The sequence below is a fragment of the Brachyistius frenatus genome, unplaced genomic scaffold (assembly GCF_029030835.1).
Source record: "Brachyistius frenatus isolate BFR_SWC_R1_liver_20210118 unplaced genomic scaffold, ASM2903083v1 Contig_17, whole genome shotgun sequence".
Classification (NCBI taxonomy): domain Eukaryota; kingdom Metazoa; phylum Chordata; class Actinopteri; family Embiotocidae; genus Brachyistius; species Brachyistius frenatus.
In genome coordinates this window covers 5,581,308-5,589,527 of record NW_027210616.1, presented here as the reverse complement: position 1 = coordinate 5,589,527, position 8,220 = coordinate 5,581,308, and positions in this window count along the sequence as shown.

The window sequence follows — 8,220 nt, the reverse complement described above, 5'->3', positions numbered from 1 at the left end:
GAGTGGCCACATGAGTGTTGGCAGGGATGGAGGGGTTGAAGGGTGAAGAGCTGTTGGTGGTCTGGAGGGCTGCAGCTGGAGTCAGACAGTCACATCATATTTAGCTCTGTAAACATCACAAAACTTTTAGTTCATTGCTTTGTTCCAGTTTGTCTCCCAAATGTTGAATGTCCAACTGCAGTCACTGTTGCTGCAAAACCCTTTGTCGTTGTAGACACAGAGTAGATTATCATGTGTTTGGCAGCAAAGAACTTCACCAGGTGATTGATCAGAAAGGATTAAGCCAAACTCACATAAACTTCTGTCCTTAAAATTATTTAAATATGCACATTTCATCCTTCGCTTGTCAGTGACTAAAGCCAATATGAGTTGCTAGTGAAGTGAAAAAAATTATCCTTTTTTACTTCCCAGGGGTCTTGCAACATTGAAAACAAAGTAAAAAACAAAGTGTAAAGCAAAGAGCCAACCAGGTGAAATTATATTCAAACTTATCTTAAATCTATCCAGGTTGCTTCCTGACCTGGCAGTCATTGTGTTGTGGCTAACCTGTCTCAGCTAACAACTTTGTTAACACTACACAAGTAAAAAAGAAAGTAGGTTTCTTGCAGATTTCAACAGCAATCGGATTATACCCACCTTTCCCTTTGACTTTATACTGTCAGCAAACAACCCAACTGACTCTTGAATAACACAAAGGTGTGTATGAGTGTGTTTGATTTCCTTTACTCGTGTACCCCTTCAAAGATGGCGCCACTGCAAACAGGCAGATTCTTCAGAAGTCAGACATTGACAGAAAAAAAAAAAGGCAGAGAGAGAGTTGTTGTGGTCCCATGAAGTGTGACCAATGAGATGAAACAGGATGGGTGGAGTGAGAGGTAGGAGAGGAAAGTTACAAGCAGGGAGGGAGAGAAAAAGAGAGGGAGAGGTATGATCGAGGATGACAGAGATGATAAAGGTCGGCCATAAACAAGAGACACAAGACTCTGTTTGGCTCCGGCAGAGGAGGCGACGTGCTTTTATCAAAGATCAATAAGCATTTATTCTTCTTTGCAAGACAAACCCACACACATGTGTAATGTGCATACATGTATTAACTACAGATAGCACACTGCAAATGAAATCTGTTTTCACAGCATATTTTAGTTGATTTAAATTTAGATTTTTAGTTTAGTTTATGGGGTTGACTTTTTGACTGTTTGCCACAAAAATTCAAATCTAATGTTTTTGAACTCAAAAACTTGGTATGGATTTAGAAATGCTCGACAAGTTTACTTTCATGAATGTCATACAACAGCTGTTTAAACTGAGATAGAAATGAAGAAGTATTGGAGAAACCAGTAGCTCACAAGTCGTTCAAATAGGCAGCACATGTACAGGCTACATGCCACAACTCTATACTGAAGTGTTTTTTCTTTTCTTTTCTTTTCTTTTCTTTTCTTTTCTTTTCTTTTCTTTTCTTTTCTTTTCTTTTCTTTTCTTTTCTTTTCTTTTCTTTTCTTTTCTTTTCTTTTCTTTTCTTTTCTTTTCTATGCTGCAATCAGGCTCTCCTACCTCGATGCAGCATGGTGAGTGTCAGCCATTCTGATCTGTTTCCTGCAGTCAGCGGTTGCCCTCCATCTTCCCCATTATCCTGCACAGGACATTCCTTTAGGATTTATACCTGCCATTTCAGCTCTATGGTCGATATTTATGAACTACATTACTGCATTACAGAATGTGTAGCTGCTGTGCAGTTGATTGGGGGTGTGGGCATTGATCCTCTCCTCTGAGCTGCTGAGCCACTCAGCTGAGGGACTGATCGCAGAGCCAAATACTTTACAGGGTTTTAAACAGGGCTCAGGGGTCGCTCTGTAAATGTCCCTGTAAGAGAAATAATAGTTCCTCAAGTCTGCTACCTGCTGACAGATCAGAGTGCATGCTGCTGCACACTAGTGGCTAGAGCAGATACTGCAGAGTTCAGTGTCTCAGCAACAGCAGACATACTCTGGCCTCATATTAAATTCAAAAATCTTCAATCAGATGTAAATTTCAATACCAGAGAAAAACTATAATTTATATCCATTATAATTACATCAATATGTTGTAATGCAGCAGTTTTTGTCAAATACATGCCACCAGATATCTGATAAGAGTTATGATAATAACAGGATGACATGGTCCATTTGGACACTTGCCTTAAGGCCACTCGGGAGAATTGCGATTCCTATTAATGAAATGTTCCTAACACATTTCAAACTGATTGAAAATTACTCGCAGCTATGACGATCACATCCTCTGAGAGGGCAAAGAGAAGCAGAGACAGTTTGTTTGGATTATATCTTCAGACATACCAGATAATGAGTGTACTCTGATTGACCCCTCGGGCAGCTGCTGGTTAACTGGACATGACACTGCTGGTGCTTCAAAGAACCAGAAGTACAGAAACGATAAAACATAAAGTAGAGGGGAGTTGTAAGCAAATAATTGTATGAAAGTTGTTGTTCTAGATTTTTACGTATGTATGTGAGAGAACAGGAGTGTGTGGGAGCTGGGAGTTCGTAGGAAAAACATGGCATATGAAGAGATAGCAATTTAATTAGTTGCAAAGGGCCTTTAATCAGATAACTTAGATTTCAAACAGTGATGGGACCTTAAGTAGTTACTGGTGGCTGGAACCGGCCACAGCATGACCAAGCAGACGGCATATAGTGGACACTGGCTGAATGGGAAATAGGAAGTAAACTCTGTGGCGTTAATGGTTCTGGACCAAGAGGGAGGAGGAAGAGAGTGCAGTGAGAGAGATGTGATAGTGGAGATGATGAGGAAGGAGGGCTGGGTTTTAGGATGTGCATGCTCAAGGGCTGAGTGGGGTCATGGAGTGTAGCGTGACTGGCAGATCAAGACAAGCTGTGGGAGAAAAGGGGATGCTGAGAGCTTCTAAAAAGGGGTTGTGATAGTGGTGGGGTGGGATTAGACTGATCATGAGGAAGAGGAGGATTATGGGAAGAAGGGTAAAATTTTTAGACTGAGTTAATAGGAAAGGGAAAACATTTTTTTTTTTTTAGATTACATTCACTTCACTTGTCACATCTTAGACATTAAAATTTAAATTTCACAATTATTTTTAGATTTTGAAATAAAGACTTAAATAGATTTTCGTTAAACATTAACATCAAACACATACAGTATAACTCACGTTTTCTGTATTAAAACAGTCTACGATCTTTCCCTTAATAGCTAAGTGTCATGTGTGCCAAATCATAGCCACATAAAAGAGACTAATCATGTTGTAGTCAGTACAAGCACATATCTTATTGCAAGACTGCATAGTGGCAGAAACCCAATTATGTTGTCAGTCAAAATACTACTAATACTTTGTAATTTGTGCTACATATCTGATATACATGTACATTTTTCCATATTATGTTAATTGTAAATGGAATCTACTCAGCTTTATTTGTCATTCAAAATATATTTGCTAGTGCAAAAAGTTGACAACTTTTTGAACCAAAACAAGTGTAAAACCCCTGAGCTGAAAAACACTATTAGCCAATCTGGTATCACGTCAAAGCATGTAATACAACCGCCAGTCCACCGGGAGATACTGTGTCAGTGTCACATTTTGTCTCGCCTAGGCGTGAAAACTTAGGTTGATACAAAAACCCTGTGATTAGTTTCAGTAAAATATTATGGTTTGGATTAAAATAAGTAATTTTTACATCAGTAACGCCACATATGTCATGGAAGTTAAATAACTTAACTTTTTCTTTACTTTAGAAAATAAACACACTGACTTTTGCGTTCTTGTGGACTTAAATCCTGATCTCCTGTGTGAGAGTCCTGTGTTTGTTCCATCCAAACGGCAGACACCTGTGACATCTCCCATTGGTTTGTGAGGTCTGGAGTTCGGTATCTCGGTCATCACAATCTTGCTAGTTTGGAGCCAGAATTGACCATATTTGGATGAGCCAGAGATTTATCAGTGATGGATCTGACTTGATCTCCAAGGACACTACACCCACTCACCTATTGCGAAAACTTGATTGCTCCACAAGCCTGTCAATCAAACAGACAGGCCTTCAAACGTGCCGCTTATTGAAGCCTAATATCTAATTAATGATGGAATTACTTTCAGATGGACCACCAGAAAATGAATAAGAAGGAGAGGCTTTAGGGAATGACACCATTATGATTTGTGGAAAAAATGTATTGACATTTGTTGGAGCCAACCCCTAGTGGCCCTCATTGGTAATGCAGTTAAGGCACTTCCACATTGGTCTCATTTTTCACACCTGGAAGCTGTGTTCCTTTTATATACATGATTCCATCCAACCACCCCTGACCTACTTTCCAGTCAACCCGAGGTGTCATATAAGCGTGTACTTTTCGTGCATAGCTGAGTCAAAATGTGACACTGACACAGTATCCTCTGGTGGAGTCCAGAGTGTATTACCAGTCTGTAAAAGCAGAACTGCAGAATATTTTCTGGTTCAGCCTCAAGGCTGAAAATCAGCCAGCTGTAATCCACGGGATGACGGCGATGCTAAATTTGTCGCAGACACAACCTGATCAATAATACAGGTTCAGGATCAGACTTGCTGTAACGTCAGACTATAACGGGTGTTTATCCGTAGCCATCTCATCAGTGTGACTGGCAAGTAATGAAATGAGACAGCAACCTGCTCAGGGGGAAAAGACAAGAACTAGCAATGCACTTAATTAGGCATGGAAAGACTAAACCCACTTGTTTTCTCAATTCTATGACCCTCAGTTTTAACCTCTTCAAATAGATCTCCCCTGTCTTGAGCTTTTATTTATAGTCTTCTTTAAATAGTCCTTTTTACAGCAGGCATTGTGACTTGTCATAGCTGGAAACAGGTGGAACTAATCATATTAACGACAGCTCTGCTGCAGCGGGAATGTGACACAGAAATTCATAATGATATTAGTAACACCTGTGTTTGCCAAGTCAAAACGTCTACTGTGAAAAAGGTCTAAAGAAGAACATTACTTACTTTATAACATGTGCAGGAAATCTCGAAACATTTAGCTGGAAAGAGGAAAGAAACAAGAAGAGAGTAGAGTTTAAAGAGAGATGAAAGCAACAGAGTGGGTGGCAAGTAACAGAAAATGGAGGAATACATTCAGCCAAGAAGAAAGAAAAAGTGTGCAAGGTTTGATGTGGATGAGCCAAGACAGTCCTGTCTAACACACAATGTACAACACGTCCTTTACCCTTTTCCTTTTGGCTGAATACAAATGTCTGGACTGCACTTGCAAACTAGTAGGAGTAGGTACCATATTTTTCTCTAAACACATTTGCTCTTTGTCATTTTTGTTCTGAACATTTATTGAGGCTTTACGATTTCATCTCGCACGTGCAGAATAATTTGGATTATCTGTCATCTGTAAAACTAGATGAGCAAAGGTTGTTGTTGTTTGTTCAGGGTTTTACTGGTGGCTCACGTTGACAGAAAATTTGACTGCCCATTGGGATCTGTTGTAGATGGTGTAATGCAGCAGACCTGCATATCCCGCGCAAATTGCCATCGTTAAGAATCGTTCTGAAAAATAAGCGAGCTTCCATCTCATAAGGTAGCTCCAGAGAAAAAGACAAAAGTTAAAAAAATAATAAAAGTTGACTTTGTAGAAAGCGGGTGAGAGGAGGTTTGTCCTGTTTGCCTCCTGTTTTGGAGAGTGGACAGGATGTCTCCTCCGATTGAAACAGTGCCCAAACACCAGTTGATTGATTCTGACGCTCAGATCCCATTTTTTACTTTACTTTTCTCCATCTAGCTTTACTTTCTCCGCTGGATCTATGCGAGTGTGTTAGCACATACAATCTGTTGTGCAGTCTCACATGGGTATACATACCGTATGTGCACGTTGATATATGTACTGTAGGAACCCACACTCAATTAAAGCATGACACATATTTTTTCATGCACACAACTTCTTTGAAATTGTCTCTCACATTTTCTTTTTTATCTTAGTAAAGAGGGGTGTGAGGAGTTCTGCGGATGTTGATTTTAATTTATAAGATTTGAAATGCAAACCCTCTGCCTTTTTTTTTTTTACAATCAAAGACAATGTATTCTTTTAATATTTTTTTAGAAGCAGTGCTCAATACTGTTAGCAGAGTCTTTGACTAGATCAGGATTATACTTTGTTTAAAATACAGCTCTTACAGTTCATACAGTAGCATTAACACCATTTTATAAATCCTGATTTACAGTGACGGAAAAGTTTCTGACTACAGTAGATTGTATAAGTGTACAAAGTATGGAGGACAGTTTCTGTTTTCCTTGATGACGTTTTTTTTTTTAATCCTGGTAAAGTCCTCAACCTGTTTCACTTCTAATCAAATGAAAATTCATCTTAAATGAAGGAAGCAGATGTGGTATACGTTAGAAACAATAAGATATTTCTTTTTGCTACAGCCTGAAAATCATACATTTTCAATGTCTCTTTTTCATCAAATGCTTATCAAAATCTGATTTTAGAACAAATCATCAATGAACAGCTATACCGTCATCACTCTGTCTTTTAAAACATACAGTTACAGGTCATTTCAGGGAAAATTTTCAATAAATGACAAAGGTCGCAGGTTGACCTTTTGTGTTTAAAGCTTGGCACCATAGGAAAACATCCAAATATTTGTTTTATGGCACTAAAAATGTCAAGAAGGTTTCATTTGTCCATCACCATCTTCCTTGCAGCACGTCACTTCGAATGAACTTACTGTTTTCAAGCTGAAAAAGAGAATTGTGCAACAGGAACAAAGAAAGAAAAGACATGTTAAAAAAAAGGGAAATGTAAATCTGCCAAAAGGCAACAAGAGAGGGAATAAAAGACAAGAAAAAAGATCCCCTGCTTCTTGGGACCGGTGGGTGGAGACTCCTCCTCAGCTTTTCTTTGCTCCTTGTTAATTCAAGAAATACCTTTCTGCAAATAGATTCTCTGTGTCACATTGAAGCACATTACGCAGCCCTGTTTCTCATCTCATCTCGTCTCGTCTCTTTCTCTTCTCTTCTCTTCTCTTCTCTTCTCTTCTCTTCTCTTCTCTTCTCTTCTCTTCTCTTCTCTTCTCTTCTCTTCTCTTCTCTTCTCTTCTCTTCTCTTCTCTTCTCTTCTCTTCTCTTCTCTTCTCTTCTCTTCTCTTCTCTTCTCTTCTCTTCTCTTCTCTTCTGAAAACACTCCCTCACTAAAATCACATCTATTCTGGAGCTTTTAAACATTTCATGGTCAGCTGATCTGAGTGTATATTAGCTGTCCATATCTCTTTAATTTCCCTGATCACGCCCTATCTGCATCTCTCTCTCTCTCTATTAAACTCCTCCTTGTACTATACATTACTTTCTGTCTTTTCTATTCTTTTAGGGGCGGCTGCTGAACAATGTAAGGCACTTAATCACTACTGCTTTCCTTCTTTATGCCCCCACAACAACCTCGGTTGACTTCACTCCCCAATGACAAACCTAATCGAGCTTAAATTGGAAGGCCGAGCAGTTCCTCTTGTCTTTAGCCTCCTGGCTCCTTACCTGCTGGCCTCTGACATGCAAGGCACTTTGCAGCACTCTCACATTAAACTGCTGGAAAAATGGCCATTGATGTTGTGGCAGAGAGTTAAAAAGTCCATGATCTTCATGAATACATAGTTACAAAATGCCCGGGTATCTGATTTCAACCTAAGGCGAACTAGAGAGACAAATGTGTTGTTTTCCATCAAATGAAAGAAGAAAACTAGGTTCTCTTCTGTCTTGAGTGTGTCTGTGAGTGCATGTGTATGTTTACCTCCATTTTAGAAGCAGATATAATTGCAGTTTCTGCCAGGTAAGTGGTCACAGCAGAGCAGCTGCAAACATATCGTATGTTGCTGAATACTAAAACACATAGGAGGTCTGCAGAGTATGTGCTCATACACTCACGCAAGTACATGCGTTCCCGATATGCATGCACACATGAACTCAGTTTCATTAAATAATAAAGGACAATTAAACCAAAAGCTTTTCCTGTCCATCCTGTTATTTTTTGGTTCATAAAATAACATACTCTGCATGTCTAACATGAGATTGACAGAAGAGGAGATAAGGGTATTTGGACTAACAAATCAAAGATATACTTTGGATGCATATCTATACACTGTTTAAAATGATAAGGTAAACATCTAACAGAGTTGAAACTTTGCACTTTGCACAGAAAAATTAAAAGTAAATCTATTCTGGTGTTTTCCATCTGGTG